Here is a 24,133-nt window from a genome sequence, read left to right as displayed (position 1 = left end):
TCCCCATCCGTAGCTCTCTCTCTTTTGATCTTGCCTATGCTGTGTGTGTTGTCATTTTTATTTTTATGTACTCAAATGTATCAATTTTTTCTTCAGATCACTTCTGCATTTGAGTCTTAAAAAAGCTAATTCTGTTCCACCCCCATGTTTTCTTTTAGTAGTTTTATGTTTTCATTTTTTTGATAGACTATTTTTGAGAACAGTTTTAACTTTACAGAAAAATTGGGAAGATAGTACAGAGTATCCACATTGCCCACTCCCAGACACACACAGTTTCCCTATTATCAATGTCTTACATTAAGGTGATACATTTGTTACCATTGATGAACCACATTGATACATTATTGTAACTAAAGTCTATAGTTTATTTAGATTCCCTTAGCTTTTACTTAATTTCCTTTTCTGTTCCAAGATTTCATCCAGGATACAACATTTAATTTTCATTGTAACATTTAATTACATTTAATTGTCATGTCCCTTTAGTCTTCTTTGGGCTTTGACAGTTTCTCAGACTTTCCTTGTTTTTGATAACCTTGACAGTTTCGAAGAGTACTAGTCATGTATTTTGTAGGATTTAGAAATTTGATGTTTTTCTCTATATAAAACTGGGGTTATGGGTTATTAGCAGGAAGACCACAGACATGGGGCATTGTTTTCATCACATCCTGTTAAGGGTCCATAATATCAACATGATTTGTGACTGTCGCCATTGGCTTTGATCACACCTGGTTGAGATAATGCTTGTCAGGTTTCTCTGCTGTCAAGTGACTTTCCTTCTTTCCACACTGTGCACTTGGGAAGGAAGGCACCGTGTGCAACCCACACCTGAAGAGTGGGGAGTCATGCTCTGCCTTTTTTAGGGTGAATTATCGACGTAAATTATTTAGATTGCTCATGCATAGGAGATTTGTTTCTCCTCCCCCACTTGTTAATTTATGCAGCCATTTATAGAAGTCGGGACTCATAGCTGTTTATTTTATGCTTTGGTAATCATTCAATACTTCTTCATTTTGTTGTACAATTTGTTCTAGCTTTGGCCATCGGGAGCTTTTTCAGTTGTCTCCTGTGCTCTTTTGCCATACTTCATTGGTGTTTGGGGTTTTTGTTGGTTCGTTTCTTGTTTTTTTAGTGCTTCCTTGCTTTCTGGCACTGTAAGACTCCAGGCCCATCTTGCATATTTCCTGCCCCAATCCTAGAATCAGTCATTTCTCCAAGGAGCTCTGATTCCTTTTATTGGAAAACCATATTAAAAACCAAAATATCTGACCGGGCATGGTGGCTTACACCCATTATGACAACACTTTGGGAGGCGAGACAGAAGGGTCTCTTGAGTTCAGGAGTTCAAAACCAGCCTGGGCAACATAGCGAAACCTCATCTCTATACATTTTATATAAAACAAAACAAAACAACAAGATCTGGGCACTGTGTGTACTCATTGGTACTGAAGTGACCTTTCTTTTTTTTTCTTTTTTTTTTTTTTTAAAGACAGAGTCTGGCTCTGTCTCTCAGGCTGGAGTGCAGTGGTGCGATCTCGGCTCACTGCAAGCTCTGCCTCCCAGGTTCATGCCATTCTCCTGCCTCAGCCTCCCGAGTAGTTGGGACTACAGGCGCCTGCCACCATGCCTGGCTAATTTTTTGTATTTTTTGTAGAGACGAGGTTTTACCATGTTAACCAGGATGGTCTCAATCTCCTGACCTCGTGATCTACCCTCCTTGGCCTCCCAAAGTACTGGGATTACAGGCATGAGCCACCGTGCCTGGCCGAAGTGTCCTTTCTTGCAGGCCCTTCCGGCTGACAGAGAAAAAAGCATACATGGTTTTATTTTCATTTTTTATATTTAATCTTTGATCCATTTGGAGCTTATGCTGACATATTCTGAGATACAGATTCTGGTTAACCCTTTTGTCTCAGCATTGTTTGTTAAATACTCCACTTTCCCCCACTGATTTGAGATGACACCTTTAAAACATACTAAGTTTCCGTCCAAAACAGCATCTACTTCTGTTTGGTCCACTGGGCTCCTTGACTATTCATGTAGCAGCACCAAACTGTTTTAAGTGTGAAAACTTTATCACATGTTTTGATATCTAGTAGGAGTGATTTCTCCTTTGTTGGCTTTCTTTTTAAAAGTTTTGCTGGCTTTCAAGTTTTCATTACTTTGAAAAACATAATTTTTCCTTTTTTTTTTTCTCGAGATAGGGTCTCCCTCTGTTGCCCAGGCTAGAGTGCAGTGGCAAATCTTGACTCACTACAACCTCCGCCACCCAGGTTCAAGCAATTCTCCTGCCTCAGCCAACTAAGTAGCTAGGACTACAGATGCCCACCACCATGCCCGGCTAATTTTTGCATTTTTAGTAGAGATGGGGTTTCACCATGTTGGCCAAGCTGGTCTCAAACTCCTGGCCTCAAGTGATCTGCCTGCCTCAGCCTCCCAAAGTGCTGGGATTACAGGCATGAGCCACTGCACCTGGCCAAAAATTGTTTCTTTAATGCCTGAAAATGTGTGTATCCCCTTTTTGGTGGAGGAAAAATACTGCAGCAGCACCACCGATCTGCCTACATGAGCATTAAGCGAAGACACTTTATCCCAGGCTGCTTTGTTCACTGACAAACAGAGGTGGACTGTGAGCCAGGAGCACCATGAGCCCAGTGTCAGAATCGGGGGGCTCTGAACATGGACAGCACAGCATTCCCCATCCTCCTAAAATGGTATCACGCAAAATAGAACATTTCTTTTTAAAAAATTTTATTTTGGCGGGGATCAGTAGCTCACGCCTGTAATCCCAGCACTTTGGGAGGCTGAGGTGGGCAGATCACAAGGTCAGGAGTTTGAGACCAACCTGACCAACATGGTGAAGCCTCGTCTCTACTAAAAATACAAAAATTAGCCAGGGGTGGTGGCAGGAGCCTGTAACCCCATCTACTCAGGAGGTTGAGGCAGGAGAATCACTTGAACCTGGGAGGCGGAGGTTGCAGTGAGCTGAGATCGCACCACTGCACTCTAGCCTGGGCAACAGAGTAAGACTCTGTCTCAAAAACAAACAAACAAACAACAATTTTTTAAAGTAGAAACAGTGCCTCACTTTGTTGCCCAGGCTGATCTTGGACTTCTGGGCCTCCCAAAGAAAATAGTGCATTTCTTTTTATCTTTTTTTTTTTTTTGAGACAGGGTCTCACTCCCATTGCCCAGGGTGGAGTGCAGTGTTGCAATCACAGCTCAATGCAGCCTCGACTTCCCAGGCTCTCCTCTCACCTCAGCCTCCTGAGTAGCTGGGAACACAGGCACATATCACCACACCTGGCTAATTTTTTGCATTTTTTGTAGAGATGGGGCTTCACATGTTGCCCAGGCTGGTCTTGAACTCCTGGGCTCAAGCAGTCCTCCCACTTTGGCCTCCTAAAGTGCTGGAATGACAGGCATGAGCCACTGTGCCCTGTGAAAATAGGGCATTTCTAAACTTGAGAGGGAATGATTTCTCAGAAACCTTTTTTTTTTTTTTTTTTTTTTAAGAACAGAGAGGTGTGAAAAGCTCATTGTCAAACATCTTTTGTTATGGGGCATTATTTTTGCAATCAGTGTATGTTCTTGAACACCCTGAGGTACTTTCTAAAAACTTACTACAGTTTCCAAATGCTCACAGAAAATGAGCATTTCTTCTGTTTTGTGAGGGCAACCTGGGCTGGGAGAGGTCTGTCTTTTCTTTCCTCCTGCTTCCCTGAAGCTGTGTGGGAAAGTGGAAAACAGCCACCGCCCTGTTTGGAAAGCCAGTGTCTGATGGGGTTGGCAGATACCCCAAACCTGAACGGCTCATTGTCCCCAGCAGTTCCTTGAGGCTGGAGCCCCTTCCGGGCTGCAGACCTCCACCCCCACAAATGCGAGGATGCTGAGGTGGCCTTTCAACTTTATTATCTGGGGAAAAAAATGTACGAAGCACTCGTAATTTACTGGTGTGAGCAGGAAAGCTGCCTGGTGCCACAAGCAGCAACGCTGCATGCAGGGCTGACCTGGGGAAGCTTTGTGTGTGTCAAGGGAAAAGCTTGCAGAGGTCAGGAGCTGCTACCTGGGCGTCCATGAATGAGGGGAGGCAGTGGCTCTGTCTGGTCAGAGCTCTGGCAGTAAAACACCCCTGCCAGGTAGCCCAGGGAGCTGACTCCAGCTCTGTTTCTAAGGACAAGAGAGACCTAACAGGAAAGGAGACGTCTTTCCTGGGCTGGGCCAGGAAGGAGCAGCTCAAAACATCCAGATGGTCCCTGTACCAATGGCCGCCTTGTAACCGCCACAGCCTGATCAAGGTCCAGAAGGGAGTCGTGATCTTGTGGCTAAGTGCTGTTCCATTTTACAACTAAACTCCTCACTCCAGCTTTTGGGTGCCTCTTTCACCCAGAACTAGTGGGATATTTTGAGCAGGGTGCTTTCCGCAGCCCTCCCTGGTTTTCTTTGCTTTTTGTTTTGAATGCAGGACCCCTGATGGCTTTGTCAAGCCTTCTGCTTAAGACACTGAAACTCAGGCAGCTCAGCCCCCGGCAGCTGAGCATTTAGTGGTTGTGGCTTTTCCACAGGTTCTTGACCCACCCTGACTCTTGTCAGCCTGATGGGTCCTTTTCATGTGGGGCCCAGATAGGCCCCATCACCCCCAGCAAAGAGCAGCTCCAGGAGACCTGACTCCACGGGGCGGGTGGGTGGGCCAGGGCTTTGTAACCAGACCTGGAGGGTGCAGGAGGGTTTCAGACGCTTCAGCAGCTGATGTCTGGAGATCAATTAGAGATAATGGCTTTGGGTGGACTGGAAGAAGCATGGCCAAGCTTTTTCCTGGTCATGATTGTGTTTACCTCATTATCGGGCTTTTTTTTTTTTTTTTTTTTTTTTTTTGAGGGCGGGAGGGCGCAGTGTTGCTTTGTGAATTTGTGCTGGCTGCTTTGTTTTGCTCGGGGTGACTGGGTGGATCCCAGCAGGTGGGTAGCTCCCCCACCCCTCTTCAGACAGAGAGGCACAGCTTCCTCTCACGGCCCACCAGAACCTTGTCCTCCCTGCAACACAGCATCGTGTAGTTTTAAAGAAATTTCCTAGGCCGAGTATGGTGGTTCACACCTATAATCCCAGCACTTTGGGAGGCTGAGGCAGGTAGATCACCTGAGGTCAGTTTGAGACCAGCCCGGCCAACATGATGAAGCCCTGTCTCTACTAAAAATACAAAAAATTAGCTGGCTGTGGTGGTAGGCACCTGTAGTCCCAGCTACTCGGGAGGCTGAGACAGGAGAATCACTTGAACCGGGAGGCAGAGGTTGCAGTGAGCTGAGATCATGCCACTGTCCTGCAGCCTGGGCAACAAGAGTGAAACTCTGTCTCAAAAAAAAAAAAAAAAAAAAAAAAGGAAAGAAAGAAATTTCTTCCTTCATTCACTCAAAAAATCATTTCTGAGGTTCCTGCTACATGCTGGATGTCATTCCAAGCACAGAGGATACCCCAGTGAATGAGACAGATGAGGCACCCATCCCTAGGAGCTCACAGGCCTGGAGATGATAAACAAGGCAATATAAAAAAAATATATGCAAGAGGAAGAAATTTGGGGTAGATAATTAAACTAGAGTAAGATGACAGACTGTGCCTCAGGGCGAGAAGGCCTCTCTGAAGAGGCAGCATCCGAGCCAAGGCCTGAATGGTGAGAAGTGGCCAGCCCTGCAGAGATGAAGTGGGAGGGCTTTCCAGGCACAGGAGACAGCATGTGCAAAGACCCTGGGGTAGGAACAGCAGTGGGGCTCGAATAGAGGAGTGAGGGGGAGCTATGCCTGGGAGCCGTCTTCAGAGGCAGCGCTCCCAGGGCCTGCCAGCCGGATGCTCATGTGTTGTGATATGAAGCCTAGTGGTGATCTTTCTCTGCCAGAGGGGAGCAGGGCAGGGACCTGGGCCTGTCTCAGGTCGAAAGTAGAGATGAGCACCTGAGAGGGAGTCCAGCAACTCTGGTTCTAGGTGTGCCTGTGCCCCACGGGTCATCTAACTTTTATTGGGGCGCAGTGATGTGGTCACAGCTCACTGCAGCCTTGACCTCCTGAGCTCAAGCGATTCTCCCACCTCAGCCTCCCGAGTAGCTGGGACCACAGGTGTGCAACACTGCGCCCAGCTAATGTTTGTATTTTTTGTAGGGATGGGGTCTCACCATGTTGCCCAGACTGGTCTTGAACTCCTGGACTTAAGCAGTCCACCCACCTCAGCCTCCCCAAAGTGCTGGGACATGAGCCACTGTGCCCCAGCCATCTAACTTCTTCATGCTGCAGCTTCCCTCTTACTAGATCAGCAGGTTTGGGTCAGACATCTGTGGCTTTCAAATTTTTCATTTTGATGGAGGAACCCCTTTCTTCAAGGGACTGTCTTCTGGGGAGGAAGTTCAGTGGGTCAGAGGTCAGCAGCAGACAGGCATGTTGCTGGCAATGCTGGGCACAGGGCCCAGAGCCCGCCCACCTGCCCCTTTCGTCCCCAGCAGCCCATCTGCTTCCTTCTGCACCACTCCAGGAACAGGCCTGGGCAGCCCTGAGCTTTGGCCTGCGGTGCCGAAGACAGTCGGGGAGAGGGGCTCGGTCCAGCGCAAGCACCAGCAGCCTCCTCGACAGATATGAGTCACAGAGCCCATGCCCTGCCAGCCCCTGGTCATTCTAAGGCTGTGGCATTTAGAATGGCTCTAAATACCTCAAGAAGAGGTAAGATAGAAACAGAAGATGTCCTTTAACTGGGATACTCCTGTGGCTGAGGAAGTGCCCAGGCACATTTGTGCAGCAGCCATGACAGTTTTCCCTCCTGCAGAGTCCACAGGTGAGGGAACTAAATGCTTGTCTGCTCCCCAGGCACCACAGTATGCACAGCAGGTGCCTGGACGTAGCACCCCTGTGTCCTCTTCAGAGTCAAGAGGCTCCTGTGTCCTCTTGAAAGAGAAAAGGCCACGTGGGAGTCGAGGATCCTTGCCATCTAGTCCACCCGCGGACAGGAGCCATGTGAACGAGTCAGGGATGCTTTTGACTACAGGCCCCCAAACCCAGCTGACTATAGCAAAACATGAAGTTATTTTACCCTAAAACAAGAAGAATGGAGGAGCCGCCGCTGGTGCCATTTTTAACATTGGGTTGGTGTCTCTGTGATGTTGTTGAGTCTTTTCCTCATGGTTGCAAGTTGCCTGCTATTGCTCTAACCTTGTCCATGTTCAAGGCATTGTGTTGTCTCATTGCTGCAAGAGGGTCACGTGGTTCCCAGTTGTAAGGGAGGCTGGGAAAGAAAGAATTTCATGTTTCTACCCTCTGGCTGAAAAAGATAAGGGAGAATGTTGATTCAGGGTATAATATCAAGAAAACTGGTTCACAGTCTCTGCCACAGCCTGGGCACCATCAACTAAACTTTGACAATCGCTTTGGGTGTTGAGATGCCAAAGGCTTGGGCAGAGAAAAAGAATGGTAAGGAAAGGAAATGGGGGAAGTGGGGAGGAAGGAGAAGAGAGGAGAGGGAGGCAGGCAGGGGAGCAGGAACAGCAATTGTTGGGGGCCTTCTGTGTGCCAGGTACCCCCCAGACACAGAATTCAGTTCCTCAGCACACAGGGACACTGAGGCTCAGCTTTAGAGAGCTTAAGTAATTTGTTTTTGTGTGTGGGGTTTTTTTGTTGTTGTTTTTTTTTGAGATGGAATCTCACTCTGTGGCCCAGGCTGGAGTGCAGCGGCGTGATCTCTGCTCACTGCAACCTCCATCTCCTGGGTTCCAGTGATTCTCCTGCCTCAGCCTCCCAAGTAACTAGGATTACAGGCATGCACCACCACACCCAGCTAATTTTTGTATTTTTAGTAGAGACCAGGTTTCACCATGTTGGTCAGACTGTCTTGAACTCCTGACCTCAGGTGATCCACCTGCCTTGGCCTCCCAAAGTGCTGGGATTATAGGCATGAACCACCGTGCCTGGCCAGTAATTTGTCTGAAGTCATAGAATTAGTAAGAAAGAGAGCCCTAGTCTCTCCAACCTTAATGCTGTTATTTCTCAAGGGAAGGGGTGGGGAGAGAGAAAGGAAAAAGAAAGCAACAGTCAGGGTAGGGACAAGCTGAGGCCGCAGCAGCGCTAGCACTGTCGGCTCCACGTGGACAGACCCAGGTCTGCTTATCTCACCACCGCGGTCCCTGCACCTGGACTGCGCCTTGGAATATAGTAGGGGCTCAGTAAATGCGTGTGGACTAATGACGGAGTTATTACTTAGTTTTCATAGTACCATCATGATCCATAACTAAGATTCGGGCGGTACTCTGTGCCCGGCGCCAGTCCAGCCCCCTTCAGCCATCACAGCAACCTTAAAAAACAAGCCCCTGCTGCTGCCTTATTCTAGAGATGAGGAGACCAGGGCTTGGAGAGTCAAGTCACCTGCCCGAGTTCACACGACGAAGGGCCTGAGTGCAAATAGAGCGTGTCCACAGCCGCCCACTCCCCTCCACACCTGAACATGACCCCCCACACCAGATTCAGCCCCAGAAAGGTCCCCGTGCAGCATCCCAGGCCCCAGAGCCTTGGGCCATCATCCACACTGGACCTGGGGGCTCTGTCATGAAGAGACTGAGGGCCCTGGCAGGAGGTGCTACCTGCCCCCTTCTCTTGGTAACCTGCTCCCGTTTCCCTGCATGGCTTCCTTGGACCGAGTGAACGTAAGCTAGTCTTGCAGCCCCACAGCCCATGGAGGGTCCTTACCTCTGCTCACCTGCCAGAGAGCCAGCTAGAGTTTCATCCCTTAGGCTTCCAAGGCCAGCCTCCTTCTAAGGCTTGTATGGAGAAGCCCTGGGGTCCATCCTGAGGCAGGGCCTCACAGCAGCCCCAGCCCATTCCCAGGTCCTGGCCCAAGGGAATTCTCTGGCTGCATCTGATTCGCTCTGGTGAGTTCCTCCTTCTGCTCTGCTGGAGGTCGGTGAAGCACAGCACCACATGGCCGGCTCAGTGGTCTCACCTTTGCAGGGCCTACCACACACCCTGGAGACCCACACATCTTAGTCCAGCACAGCCACTGGATTCTAGCTCCATGACTGTGGACGTGTCCTCTGCTCTCTGAGTGCCAGTTTCCCCACTCTTGGGTGACTGAGCGAGTCACTTAATCTTCCTCCCAGAAGCCCTTAGACTTCATGTGCACAATGGCAATGAATATCAACCTTGTTATTTGGTGGATTAAATAAGATAACACATGTACACTGCCCAGCACAGGTACCTGGTGTCCAGTGGGTCGCAGTAATTGACTACAACGAGCTCCAGGCTGCTCAGCCATGGAACCTGGCCTGGCTTGCTGCTTCCCCTTTTGAAACTTCTACTGAAGCATAATGCACATTCAGAAAAGAGCACCCATCACTCAGTTTCACAGCTCAGCCAAGTTCACAAACTGACCCCACCTCCTGTGACCCATATCAGATCAAGAAACAAAACATCGGCTGGGTGCAGTGGCTCAAGCCTGTAATCCCAGCACTTTGGGAGGCTGAGACGGGCGGATCACAAGATCAGGAGATCGAGACTATCCTGGCTAACACGGTGAAACCCCGTCTCTACTAAAAAATACAAAAAACTAGCCGGGCGAGGTGGCGGGCGCCTGTAGTCCCAGCTACTCGGGAGGCTGAGGCAGGAGAATGGCGAAAACCCGAGAGGCGGAGCTTGCAGTGAGCTGAGTTCCAGCCAGTGCACGCCAGCCTGGGTAACAGAGTGAGACTCCATCTCAAAAAAAAAAAAAAAAATTGGCACCACCCCAAAGACCCCTTGTGCTCCCTCTAGTCACTGCCCCTGGGCCAGGGTGACTACTGACCTGACTTCTAGGAGTATACATTGATTTTGCTGTTCTAGAACTTTATAGAATGGAATTGTACAGCATGTGCTCGTTTGCTCACAAGCATAAGTGTGTGAGAGTCATCTGTGTTATGGCATGCATCAGTAGTTTGTTTCTTTTCATGGCTGAGTAGTATTTCATGGTATGGGAGCGCCCATAATGTATCCATCCTTCATTGGTAGACATTTGGGAGCTGTTGTGAATAGTGCTGCTATGACTAGCCTACCAGTCTGCTATGTGTTTTTCTTCTTTCCTTTCTTTCTCTCTTTCGAGACAGAGTCATGCTCTGTGGCCCAGGCTGGAATGCAGTGGCACAATCACAGCTCACTGCAGCCTTGATCTCCCAGGCTCAAGCAATCCTCCCACCTCAGCCTCCACAGTAGCTAGGACTATGGGTGCATGCCACCATGCACAGCTAAATTCTTTTTGCAGAGACAGGGTCTTGCTATGTTGCCCAGGCTTATCTCGAACTCCTGACTTCAAGTGATCCTCCCAAAGTGCTGGGATTATGGATGTGAGCCACCATGCCCGGCCTACTATGTGTTCTTTAGGGAACGTCTGTGTTCATTTTATTGTGTACACACCTGCAAGTGGAAATGCAGGGTTGTGGCTGGCCTTGGTGTTTTCTCTGAGCCTCTCCAAGGGCACTAGAAAAGAAGGGAGGGAAAAGAGGCGTGTGCATTACCCATGAGAGTTACAAAGTGTGGCCTGTGTCCAGGATGGCCCACTGCATTCTGAGCTCTGTCGAAGACTTCAGAGCTGTGTTGGCAGTGGGCAGAATGGGGCCTGAGTGAGGCAGTGATGCATCCCTACTGTGTGCAGGGTAACTCTTCTAAGAACCTGTCCCAGCCCTCAGAGCGAATGGCCCAGTTGGGAAAATGAAGTTTAATGCAAGAAACAGGAAGTACCACAAATGCATCAGTTCAGAGCCAGCTGGGCGGCAGTCTGTGAAGTGATGTTGATTTGCCTGGGGTGGAAGTTGTCTTTGTTGACAGCCCAGGCACCTTTCCGCCTCAGGAACACCCATGCATCCTTCAGTGCCCAACTTAAATGTCACCTCCTCAGTGGAGCTCTCCCAGATCTGCTACGTCCTTCTCACACCCTGGGCACTTCCTTCCTAGAACGTTTCAGGACTATCCAGTACAAATTGGAATACACTGCCCATGACCCACAGGCAGGTCAGGATCCCATGATGTCACTTGTTTAATTTCTGTCTCCCCTGCTGGCCTGGAGGCTCCCTGTGGTCAACCCTGAGTCCATCCGTATTGTTCATTGCCATGTCACCTGCACTTGTCATGGTGCCTGGTGCGTGGTAGGGCCTCTGTACATGTTTTTGGAAGGTACACAGGCCTAAAAACGTGTGTGGTCAAAGCATGGAGGAGTCGCACATGGGTGACTGGGGGACAAAAGATGGCAAGTCCATCTGCAATAGAGTTCCCAGAGAGGAACAGAAGGAAATAAGGCCAGCAGGGCAGTGGGGCCTCCCAATGCCAGACCAGAGAGAGCTATAACTCGATTCTGCCGGTGACTGGGAGCTATTGAAGGTTTTGGAATAGGAGAGTGACATGACCAGAATTAACTGATGACATTTTAAAGCAAGACTTTTTGAAAAGGAGAATAATGAAATTGTAATTTTTACCTTTTATCGTGGTTTTCAGGAGAATGTATTTCAACAAGTCAGGCTCAGTTAGTTGTATTTGTAATGGAAAATTTATCTAAATGGAGAAGAATGAGGAAATAGTATTGGACTGTTTCTCCTAGATTTCAGCAAAGGTGTCAAACTGACTGTGAGGTTGCAGGCTGCTATGCAAAAATCATTTAACATAAAGAACAAGTGGATAGTCTGCGCTGCGGCCCAGCCTGCAGGTCAGGTGTTTTGAATCACAGGCACATGTGAAACCCCGGTGTTCTCCACGTCCTCCTCTTCCAGCCAGATGCCTTCCCTACTTTCCACCTGTTGCAAGCCTCCTACCTTCTTTGGTTCACAGTAAATGTCATCTCTTCCAGGAACCTTCCCTCTCACCCCCAGTCCCCCAGGAGAAACATCTCTCCTTTCTCCATAAATATGCTGCACCTAGAGCACCTCTTGGCTGTGATACTGCTTTAATTATTTTTGTTATGGTGTGGGCAGGGACAGTTTATGGGGTAGAGATGGATGCTAGCCCTACCTAGTAGGAAAACATATATATATATATATATGTAATGTGTGTGTGTGTGTGTGTGTGTATATATATATATTTGTTGAGATGGAGTCTCTGTCGCCCAGGCTGGAGTGCAGTGGCATGATCTCAGCTTATTGCAACCTCCCCTTCCCCAGTTCAAGTGATTCTTCTGCCTCAGCCTCCCCAGTAGCTAGGACTACAGACACGTACTACCACGCCCAGCTAATTTTATATTTTTAGTATAGACGGGGTTTTACCATGTTGGCCAGGCTGGTCTCAAATTCATGACCTGAAGTGATCTGCCCGCCTCAGCTTTGCAAAGTGCTGGGATTACAGGCATGAGCCACCATGCCAGGCCAGAAAACATATTTTATTTATTTATTTATTTGAGACGGAGTCTCACTCTGTCGCCCAGGCTGGAGTGCGGTGGTGTGATCTCGGCTCACTGCAAGCTGTTTCTCCCAGGTTCACACCATTCTCCTGCCTCAGCCTCCCAAGTAGTTGGGACTACAGGTGCCCGCTACGACGCCCGGCTAGTTTTTTTGTATTTTTTAGTAGAGACAGGGTTTCACCGTGTTAGCCACAATGGTCTCAGTCTCCTGACCTTGTGATCCGCCCACCTCGGCCTCCCAAAGTGCTGGGATTACAGGCGTGAGCCACTGCGCCCAGCCCAGAAAACATATTTTAAAGCCATAACACTGAGACAGGAATAGGTAGATCAACAGAATATAATAAAAATCCATACATAATAGAAAATTAGTATAAGATGACATTTCCAATTAGTGGATAAAGATGAGTTATTTCAAAAATGATATGTAGGCCGGGTGCAGTGACTCCTGCCTATAATTCCAGCATTTTGGGAGGCTAAGGCAGGAGGATCACTTGAGCCCAGGAGATTGAGCCTGAAGTGAGCCAAAATCGTGCCACTGCACTTCAGTCTGGGTAGCAGAGTGAGACCCTGTCTCAAAAATAAAAAATAAAAGATGGAATTAACACCACTTAGAAAGCCATTTAGAAAAAAATAAGCTAGATTCCCCACTTTGCTACTTACATTGAGATAAATAACAGATGGAATAAAGATTTGAATGTAATGAAGATACAAAGTTTCCAGAAGAAAATATGGGCGAATTACTTTTGTAATCTTAGAGTGGAAAAAAAAACTTTTGTTTTAATCTGGAGCCCTAAAGCCCTAAAGGAAAAAACAAACCAAAAAAAATCAGATGATATAAAAATGTAAAATTTCCATATGGCTAAAAAAACTTGTCATAAACTAAATAAAAAGACAAAAGGAAAACATATTTGCAAAATACATGACAAAAGATTAATTTTACTTATTTCCAAAAAGTTCTTACCAAAAAAAAAAGACCAACAATTCAAATAGAGAAATTGGCAAAGGATATGAACAGGTTATTCTCAAAAGAAAAAAAAAAGAAAGAAAAAGAAATACAAGTGCCCCATAAACACACAGTGCACAGAAACATCTACTTACATTCGCAAGTGAAGAGGAGCAAAGGAAAATAAGAGACACCATTATTTGCCCCTCAGATTGACAGAGATAAAAGAGATTGCTAATAGTAAGCAGTGACAAGTATGCCACGAAATGAATGCTGCTAGATATTGCTGGTGGCAGAGTGAACTGGTGTAGCATTTAGAGAGAGGGATGTGATCCTGACTGTGCAATTATGAAATGTACAATCCTGATACCGATGATGATAAAAGCTACCATCTACCAAGCACTCCCTCTGGAGAAAAGATCAAGATGTCTTTTAGGATCTAGCCTTGGCAGTCACACACGCTCATTTCCACAGTACACCACTGGTTCCACAGCCCTGTGCATTGTCATGGTACCAGGGTGTGAAACTGGGCGGTGAGGGTCATCATGGGCCATCTTGGAGACTGTCTACCACAGTTTGTAATCTCAAAGGGAAAAATTCGGTGCCAAATGCTACATTAAACACATGTTAAACATAGTGGATCTTTGGAAGGCCAAGGCGGGTGGATCACTTGAGTCCAGGAGCTTGAGACCAGCCTGGACAACATGGTAAAACTCCATCTCTACTAAAAATACAAAAATTAACCAGGCATGGTGGCGCATGCCTGTAATCCTAGCTACTTGGGAGGCTGAGACACAAGAATGGCTTGAATAAGTCAGGGAGGCAGAGGATACAGTGAGCCCGGATCATGCCACTGCACTCCAGCCTGGGTGACACAGCAAGACTCGATCAAAAATAAAACAAAACAAACAAACAAAAACATTGTGGATCATGTGTAGATGAGGAAACGGATGCTTAGAGAGGTTTAGGTATGGTGCCCAAAGTCATCCATCTAGTGTCAGAGCCAGAATTTGAACTAGTCCCATCTGACAACACTCTTTCCATTGGACCTCCTCGCTGGCCTCCCTGTCACCACTTCTGCTCCTTTATAATCTCATCTCCCTGATCTAAAAACGTAATTCATATTGCATCCTCTCCTCACTCCCAGTGTAAAGCCCACACACCTCATGGGGTGGGGGGGGGTGTTCAGGATGTTGGACACTTGGCCCTGTTTGCCCCCCGACGCTCATCCCTCCCGTCCTCCCCCTGGCCCACATTGCTCTAGCCACTCTGGCCACTGTTCCCTTCCTCAGCAGCTTTGCACCAGCTGTTCCAGTGCCCCCAGGTCTTCACCCAGATGTGAACTTCTGCCCTCTGGGGATTAGGACACCCAGTGGCTCCCTCCTGGGAGAGCTCTTCCCTGACCACTCAGCCCAGAACCCACCCTGGCCTCCACCCTCACTCCACCCCCATCCTCTGCCTCTCCCCTATCCGTTGTCCGCACCTCACTCCTCTACAGGATCTAAGAAGAGTCACACATTAAGTTTAGTTGTTATTTCTCTCTCTTTAATTCTTTGGAGATGGAGTTTCGCTCCTGTTGCCCAGGCTGGAGCACAAGGGCATGATCTTGGCTCGTTGCACCCTCTGCCTCCCGGGTTCAAGCAATTCTCCTACCCTAGCCTCCCGAGTAGCTGGGATTACAGGCATGCCCCCACCGCGCCCATCCAATTTTGTATTTTTAGTAGAGACCAGGTTTCACCATGTTGGCCAGGCTGGTCTCGAACCCCTGACCTCTGGTGATCCATCTGCCTTGGCCTCCCAAAGTGCTGGAATTACAGGTGTGAGCCACCTGTAATTTCTCTTTCATCTCATCATTTAGAAAGTCAGTTAGTGATAATGAATGTTTTGTAGAGTCCACGACTATTGTGTTGTGGAGTTTCTCTTTCTGGATTTCTTGTCTGATTGTCTCTTGAGGAGCAGATTCAGATGAAGTGCGTTGGGGAAGCACACGGCTCAAGTGATGCTGTGTCTTCCACTGCCTCCCTTCAGGAGCCGAGGACATCATGTCTGGTGGCCCCACTTTGGAGGCTGCTGAATTTGATCACTTGATTGGGAAGTGTCTGCCAGATCGCTCCATTGTGCAGGTACATTTTCTCTTCTGTCATTAATGCATCATTTGTGGGGATAAATTTTTTTTAATGCTTTGACATGCTTGAACAGTGTCTGCTGTGGTCACATTAAGATCCTATTTGTCCTAATAGTGGCAAACCAGAGTCCCATGGCCAGGTCCCTACCTGTGGGACATGCTCACTTCGTATGGGAAGCTGCATGAAAGGGGTTTGCTGCTTAAAAAGCCCCATCAGAGCATACCCCAATCATCTGTTTACAAAAGCACCCAGTGTCTTCAGAGGCTGGAAGGGACCTGGGGCAGCATTGCCCCCTCCCTCCCCTCCGAAGCAGATGGGAGCAGCTTTCTTTGCCATGTTCTCCTACCAGGCTGGGGCCAGAAGAAGGGACACATCACTGGGAGAATTAGTAGTCAAGAAACTAGGTCACCTGATTCCTCGTTGAGACTCATGCTGTGGCCACTTTAAGGAGGGGGGGAGTGGCACAAGGACACTGCAAACAACCTACACAAGGTTACTCCAGGAGTGGCAGCTCCTGCAGGAATAAGGATCTGGGAGATTTCCCAGGGCTTCAGCACACACACATGAAAACTCGCCTAATTTGCGGTGCTGCTCAACAGCCAGGTTTCTGCAGGGCTCTCAGCTGTTTTCTGTGGGTTGAGCAGGGCTGGGCTGTTTTATCTCAGGGATAGTAAATGAGTTCACATTTCATGCCTACAGAAAATCACTGCTCTGCCCTCCTGGGCAATACTAGCTCTCTTTTATTAGTCAGAGAAGAGGTGGGTTATCTGGGTTCAATTCCACCTTTGAACTTCAGTTGGATTTGGCTTTGTGTTTCAAGCTCAGATGTCCACCACTGCTGTGAAATAGTAATTCAGGCCAGGAGAAGTCAAAGGTCTCTGGAAATGTGGTGGGGAAAGAGGGAAATCCTGAGCCTGAATTATCTCATTTTCAGAGTGAGGATGGACAGTTCCCACGTTGGAAACACTCACATTTCCTGGATGAACTTAAGAGCTGTGGCCACCAGTTCATTCTAAAAATCATTATTGGGCACCAGCATGTGTGGATAAAGAAAGCCTCCCACCTGCCCCACACCACTGAGGATGAGAAGATCTAGTAAACTGGGGAGAGTGAATTGGTTTAAAAACACATTTGATTTCAGGAATAAAAGGTGCTAATGAGTAAATGTGCCCAAACCCTCTTTTAAAAAGAAAGTGTGAGTTTTCTATTGACAGCAGAGTCTTGAGCATGTGCAGAAGGAAGCCTGCGTGGCGCTAATGTGATGTCTTGTCATCGTTTTATTTTCCTGACGGGTAAACGCTGGGCTCTGAACCTGTGGGGTTGTACTTCCCACTCGCGGCTGTAGAGGGAGCCTTGTTTACCACAGATTGTTCACAATGCAAAGCTTTCAGAGGAAGAAAGAAAAAGGCTTTTTACAGAAAAAAAGTTGGAGGGTTAAAGGCAGTCTGTTTCAAAATTGCAAACAATTGCGGTGGCTGTCTCGTTTTCTCTTCTCTGCTGGTTCCACCGTGAATGAATGGTAGCGTAAAGAGTCAGTAGAAATTGCCCTTCCTCTTCGGATGCGACCAGAGGAATCAGGAGGTGGGATCCTTATCGGGGTTTTTTTAGTGGTTTTTTTTTTTTTTTTTTTTTTTTTTTTTTTTTTTTTTTTTGCAATTTCCCCACAGAATTCCACGAGGGCAGCTCCCCATCCTTGATGAAGCACAAGCTTTTTTCGAGGCTGATCTATGGTAGCGGAGGGTCTGGATTTGTAGGGGTGGGGTGGGAATGGGTCCCCTGACCCATTTTCTCCATCAGGGTCTAATTCTGCGGTTTGGTGACAAGCGTGTTGCTTTTCGGGCCGAGTCCGAGGTTGCTCGGAGGTCCAGGGCCCCCATCCCGCGACGCCCGTCCCGCCGCCTCCGCCCCGGGCAGGGGTCTGTCCGCCGGGGGGACCGCATCTGGGCTCCGCGTGGTCCCCCTCCCCGGCAGTGCAGTCTCCGCGGACAGTGCGTGCCCGGGTCTGGGCTGGAGCGGCGTCCCCGAGATTATCCTATTACTTTACAACTGTGGCTCGCGCGCCGTCAGGACCCGGCCCCGTGTGGGCTGGCGGAGCACAATGACCGGCAGCCGGGCGGGGGCGGGCACGCGGGCGCGAGCGGGCGGCGGGCGCTCGGGGTCGCGTAGATGTTTGGATCGAACAGGTGAGCGCCTCCCGGACTCTAGGGGGCCTGCGGGGGGCAGGGAGGAGGGCGGAGGGGGTGTAAACTAAGTGGTGGGAAAGAGACAAAGGAAGAGTGAAGAGCGAGACGGTACGGAGGGGGGAGGGGGAGGGGCGCGCAGGGGCAGCCGGTGGGCAGCGCGCCGAGGAGCTCGAGCTTGAACTTGATCAAGCACCGGGGGCCCTGCCGTGGGGGTGGGGCGGGGGCACGGCCTAGAGCCGGCCACGTGCCTGGCTTTCCCAGCCCGGGGTCTCGCTCCGGCCGCCCTGGGGAGCCGAACCCCGAGGCCCGGCAGCCCCGCCCCACAAGTACCCGCGTCCCTGGGGACCCAAGAGACGCACTGGGGTCGAGGGCTGCCCGAAGGGGTCCCGGACGCCGAGAGTTCCTGAGGGTGCCTGAGTCACTTTCTTTGGACCAAGTCTCCCTCTCCTGGCCTGACCGCAGACAGCCCGCCGGGTGCCCGCGCCCCCCAGCCCCCACCGGACCCAGAGACCGCGGCCTCCGGGAGCGATGGGTAGGCACAGATCCCAGCGCCTTCTTTCTGGGCTCAGCCCCTTGCAAGGATCTTCCTCGAAGCGCTTCCCCCTTAAGAGCGCTCTCCCCACCGAAGCGCACGGCTGCGCGTCCAGCGCGCCCTTATCCCCCCCTACCTGGCCCAGGGCCCCCTCCTTCCTCCTCTTCTCCCCCCGCGCCTCTCTCCCTCCTTTCTCCTCTCCCCTCTCCCTGGGTGCCTCCTTTTCCTCTCTCCCCTTCCCCCTCGTGCCCACTCCTCCCTCTCACCCGCCCCTCCGCCACCTTCTCCTGCTGCTCCTCCTACTCCCCCTGCCTGCGCCCTCCCTGCGCTCCCCTCCCCCCGCCCCCGCCCCCGCCCCCGCCCCGTGCCCGGTCCCGCCCCCCTCCCCCGCCTCCCCGTGCCCGGTGCCCCCTCCCCCTTCCTCCGGGCCGCGGCGCCGCCGCCGCTGCCGCCGCTGCTCGCCTGGGCCCTCCTCCTGGCCACCCCCGCCCCCGGGCCGGGCAGTGACGCGCCGCGGCGGTGCCAGCCCCTCTCCCCGGGCGGCCGCGGCGGCAGCAGCAGCAGCAGCAGCTGGAGCTGTGGGGCTGTCACCGCCGCCCGCCCCGCTCACTCGCGGATCCCGACCGCCCATCTCCGCCTCGCCTCCCGCCCAGGTACGGAGTCCGGCCAGGATCCCGACGATCGGGCCGTTTCCGGGGCCCCGGCCGCCGCCCCCCTTCTCCGGCTGCTGCCGCCGGCCGTTGAGCTGCGGTTAGGGGGGCGGGGGCTGGGGGTGGTTCTGGGGAGGGGGGCGCAGGGGGAGCTTCCTTTGCCGGGGCTGAGGAAGGGGGCGCGGGGGAGCGGCTGCGCCCTGGGAGGAGTGGGCTGGGGCGGGGGGCGGGTGAGTGTGCCCCAGAGTGTGGGGGGGCGATGAAGGCTGCACTGTGGGGGCCGCGGGGTGCCCGAGAGGTGTGTCTGGCCCTGAGCGCCCGGGGTCGCGGGGCGCACCCCATTCCCGGGGTGCGCGCCGCGAGTCCTGGGGGGCTGTGATTGTGCGCGCCGCGCCGCGGTATTGTGCGACGGCCGCTCGGTGTGCAGCGGGCTCGGCACCGCGTCCCGGGGAGGGAGGCGTTCGCTGGCGGCGGGGTGGGAGCCGGGCTCGGGTTGCCGCGGCCGCCACGAGAAGGGAAGTGGACTGTGTTTGGGGATGTGAGGACGGGAAGCGTTGAGTGGCAGGGAGGGGTTCCCCGGCGCGGCGCGGGGAGTTGAGACGCGGTTTGCAGAGTTGAACCCACTTCGGCAGGCCCGGGTCCTTCCCGGGAGGGGACGGGGTGTCCCTCTCAGGTGCACCGTCTGACCGGAAGCCGCGGGCGTCGGCGGCCCCTGGCAAAGGGGCCTTCCTTAATGAGGGGACACGGCGGGGCGGGGGCAGCCGGCCGGCTCGAGGGCGCGCGCAGGGGTTAAGTTGGATTTACACCTCCGCCCGCTCTCTCCTCCCTCCACCTAGTCCTCAAGGCTGGACACTTTGGGTGGGGAGGAGGAGGGAGTGCAATCCGCATATTTATTCCAGCCACTCGGGAGCAGAAATGACCCTGCTTCCACCCAGAGCTGCGTTTGCCCGAGTCCGGCCACCCCTACCGGGCTGCGCTTCCTGGGGGAAGTTCTCATTAAGCCTCGCTAATTAGCATTATTCCTGTAGAAAGGTTAAGGTTAGACCGTCCTTTTCCTTATGGGAGGCCCACCCCCTCCTCCCCATTCCCTACTCCCTCCCCTCTCCCCAAGAGCACAAAAGCACAGAAAGAAAGTGTGAAGAGGCTCAGATCAATGGAGAAGCCACAAACCCATTAATTCAAATGGAACCTTTTTTCCCCCTCTAAAACATTGATTTTCCTTTCTGTCTGCTCTGAGGGGAGATGAATAACCTCCTGATTTCACCTGAAATGGTGTTTGGACTCTGTGATTTCCTCCTCTTTCTGAGAAGGATTGTGGCTTGAAATAGATTGTCCCTTGAGATAAAGCCCTACTTATCCCAGAATCAGCTGGCAACCCCAGCCTGCCCCCACCCCAACTCACACACACCAAAAAGGGGGTGTGCGGAGAGGTGTTTGGGGGACCTCATGACTCTTCTGGGGAGAGCTGTCTGTGTGATGGGACCAGGCCCCTGTCTTGACCCCTGACACAGGCCAGATTCTAGACTGAATTGGTCTGGGGAAAAGGCCCATTTTATGGCCCAGGCCCCCTGGTAGTTTAACCCCCCGGGTAGTAAATTACCCCTTCATTGGAAAGCCATTAGGGCCTAAATGTGTCCTTGAATAATATCAAGCTCCTGTCTAATCCAGGCTCAGGCTGAGGCTTGCTTAATAGAGCAGGGTTTTAAGACAGCACCTCTAGAGCTGGGCGACACCACCCTATTCAGCACCTTCGTGCAGCACAGTGGGAACAGAGATCACTGCGGCCTTCCTCCCAGCTGAGAAGAGCCTTTGGGGAACTTTTCCTGTGGCCGCTACCCTGGGACTCTGTGGAGCTGGACCACCTGGGAGTTGCTCAAGAACTTTTTCTGTGTTGTCTGGGTGCCTTTCTTGGAAGGACAGCCCTGCAGGGGATTAGCTCACAGCGGCTCCCTTCCAGCCTTCCTTTTGGCTGGAAGATCCCTGTCTGCTGAACCTCCTCTCTCCAACCTCACTTTAAAGAAACCCCCATTAATGGCAGGGTCTGGGGTACCAGCGAGGCCCTCGTGGTGAGGAATGCTGATGGGGAGCAGCCAGGTGCCTTTGCTTAGGAACAAAAGCCTGTTTTCCACTCGATATACAGTGGGAAGGTGTGGGAAATGCTCACTTCCAGCATCCAGGCGTCCATGACAGCAAGGACAACAGGACCACATGTAGATGGGAGTACGCTGCTGACAGACGCGGTGTGCGTGTGAGTGAGTGTGAGGGAGAGACAGCGAGAATGACTCCAGTATGGTAGGTGATTGGCTGTGTCTCCGCTCTCCCTGCCTCCTATTTCCCAGAAGAGCTGGTGCTTGCATGGCCAGTAAGCAGAGGAGGCATGTTCGCAGGAAGGAGTGGGATTGTGCAGGGAGTGCTGGAAGGCTGGCCTCCTTCCCTGGTGGCTATGTGGGCTTGGGTTGTAGCCATGAAGCAACAGCTTTGGGACCCCACACCCTCAGGAGCTCAGACCACCCTCATATTTCATATATCTGTGGCTCAGACCACCCTCACATTTCATGTGTGCAGCCCTTTTACAACAAGGATTTGAACCCCTGATGCTTTAGATCCTGGGGGTTTTTCGTCTCCCATTAATAAGCCATCTGATGAACTGAAGTGGTTAAGTTGGGGTCACATGCGGTTCAGTACCTTCTTGGCATGCTCAGAAGGCTGTGTGTGTAATGCTCGCTGACATGGAGACAAGGGGGAGAGTCGCCTCTTGCGGAAGAATGTCCAGGGCCTGGAAGGGGCCTGCAGGTGCCCAGAAGGTGGTGCCTACCAGTGGGTTGAGAAGAGACTCCACTTTGGATAGAGCTGGTGCTGGGGCAACCGCCTGAGGCTGGTGTTCTTCCCAATGGGAGCTTTAGCCTCCTGTCGAACAAGCCTGGGGGCTTTATAGAGAGGGGTCTCTTTCCTGCTCGGCCTAGAAACATCCCCTGCACATCCCTGCCCCCGCCTTCCTCTGAAACACACACCCAGGGCTCCTGGTCAGGGCTTATGGCTTACAATTGCACTAAATTCTCAGCAAATCCTCCTCCTTTTCTTTCTCAAGCAAGCCGTAGAGATAGAATTACAGCTCTCAGGAAGGGTCTGGAAAATACTGTGTGAGGCACGCCCCAGGATCCCGGGTCCTGGAGGATGCAAATGGCTCAACTTCAGAGGCACCAGGAACCCAGTTGCAGAGAAATTGACCCCAGTTGTAAAATAATCAGGTTACTGATAGCACCTGCCCGTAGTTACAAGCCATGGATACAGTCCCGTTTCCACCATTTCCCCTCTGGTCTCCCGTTTTCTCCTCCTCCTGGGCTGGGCAGTGGTTGTGCTAGTTACCCTGCAGAAGAGGAAGGGCCTCAGAAGCTGGGTGGAGAGAAACTGAACCTGCCCATGAATTTTGGACTGAAGATAAGAGCAGGGAGGGTCTGGTCAGCTCCTCTCCCTCTGCCCCAGAGGCAGGGCTCCCAGGTTGGGGTGTGTCCCAGAGGCTGACTGGGTGCTACCCATCTGCCTGCCTAACTCTTAAGTTCCCTTTTCAGAAGATTTGGCTTTGGCTCTATTACCCTGTGACCCATGATGGCTTTGGTGCTGGAATAAATGATTGCTGGGTGGGCAAGGCCACGGACTTCAGGGTTTCCAAAGGGCAGAGGCTAGAGAAACCAGGGGGTAGCTGACTGGACAGTCACATGGGGACTGAGGAGACGGAACCCAGAAGTAATAGACTGCACACACTTTTCTTTTGTAAATAGAGACAGGGTCTCACTGTGTTGCCCAGATGGGTCTTGAACTTCTGGCCTTAAGCAATTCATTCACCTCAGCCTCCCAAAATGTTGGCATTACAGGTGTGAGCCATCACACCCAGCCCACACTTTTATTCTCTAAGTTTTGTTGAAGTTTGTTAACAGAAAGGGAGAAATTAGCCCCAATTCATCTGACATTCCAGAAGGGAAAAGTAAGAAGCACCCTGTGACCTCTGGGTGAGCCAGTGAGCACCTTGGGTCTCTGAGCAGGCCTGAGGCCTTGGTCACTCTCAAACCTGCACCATTGCCTCCAGCATGGCCCTCTGGACTTGGGTGTATTTTCCCCTTCTGCACAGTGGTCGTTGACAGATTCTGATCTGTGTGTACCTGTAACTGCCTTGTGATTAGCCTGCTTCTCCAGCCTTGGCTTAGGGTGTGAGTGAGCGACTGGAGCTATAGTCTGCCCATCTGCGACTGGGGGGCTTATACCCATGAACTGGACTGTGCTGCGCCAGACAGGTTGCAGAGGGTCTTGGGAAGTCTTCTCTAGCTCAGCCCTTGAAAGTGTGGGTGTTGAAGGGTTTGTGTAAGTCTGACCAAAACTTACTTTTGTATTGTGTGTTTTTGAAAAGTTAGGCTTAATAGACTTGATTTCTCACTTAAAAAAAAAAATTGCTGTAGCAGCCAGGTGTGGCAGCTCACACCTGTACTCCCAGCACTTTGGGAGGCCGAGGCACTTGAGCCCAGGGGTTTGAGACCAGCCTGGGCAATATAGTGAGCCCTTGTCTCTACAAAAAATTAAAAGTTAGCCAGGCGTGGTGGTGTATGCCTGTAGTGCCAGCTCCTTGGGAAGCTGAGGCAGGAGCCTGGGGGCTCGAGGGTGCAGTTAGCCATGATTGCATCACTGTGCTCCAGCCTATGTGACAGTAAGATCCTGTCTTAAAAAAAAAAGCCATAGCAGTCAAGATATCAGAATCTTAGAACCTCTTTCACAAAACTGGGGTTCACCTGGCAGAACCCTGGAGGCTGTGGGAAAACTCCTTGGGAGCTGGGGAGAGAACAATCATTGTTAGGTAACGAGGCAGTGTGTCCACAGTTTCTCCCCACTGCACCTACAGATGGGTCAGAATTTTTGCTGGTCCCTTTTCCTAGCTAACAAGGCCTGGTGTGAAGGAACCCTGCCTTGGTTATCTATGTCCCTAGCACAATGCCAGCACATAGTAGATGCTCAATAAATGTACATCAACTCATTGAAGAAAGTGAGCATGCATGAGTGTGTGTGTGTTGTGTGTGTGTGCGTGTGTAAATATAGCCTCATCACGCATGAGTTCCCTCTGGGCCTCATCTTGAGACACTTGGTCGTTAAGGAATCTGGTTCCTCCCATTGAAGGGAGGAGATGTGGTGAGGTGGCCCATGGTGCGGTGACACTGTGATGCAGGCTCTGGGCACAGACCGCCTGGGTTTACACACCAGCTGTGCTGCTGGCTCCGTGCCCCTGGGCAGTTGGGGCAGGAGGGGCAGGCCTTGCAGGGGCAGTTGTCAGAGCTGGAGCTAGG

General features: G+C 51.2%; 1 protein-coding gene across 6 annotated transcripts in view; it reads left to right on the top strand.

Moving 5' to 3' along the window:
• Nucleotides 1–24,133, top strand: part of NOL4L (nucleolar protein 4 like) — a 147,960-nt gene that overhangs the window by 89,129 nt on the left and 34,698 nt on the right. Inside the window, exon 1 of one of the 6 annotated variants that reach the window (XM_073007852.1) lies at nucleotides 16,188–17,022. The exons of 3 other annotated variants lie outside the window; for them this stretch is intronic. The gene's annotated coding sequence lies outside the window, so the exon portion shown is untranslated. Of the gene's footprint in view, nucleotides 1–16,187; nucleotides 17,023–17,188; nucleotides 17,625–18,626; nucleotides 18,810–24,133 lie in introns of those variants that run through there. 2 more of the 6 variants (XM_008020598.3, XM_008020582.3) reach the window with 2 other exon arrangements.

The sequence above is a fragment of the Chlorocebus sabaeus genome, chromosome 2 (assembly GCF_047675955.1).
Source record: "Chlorocebus sabaeus isolate Y175 chromosome 2, mChlSab1.0.hap1, whole genome shotgun sequence".
Lineage (NCBI taxonomy): Eukaryota > Metazoa > Chordata > Mammalia > Primates > Cercopithecidae > Chlorocebus > Chlorocebus sabaeus.
Note: the sequence above shows the minus strand (reverse complement) of the source record. Positions and strands in the feature narration are given on the sequence as shown.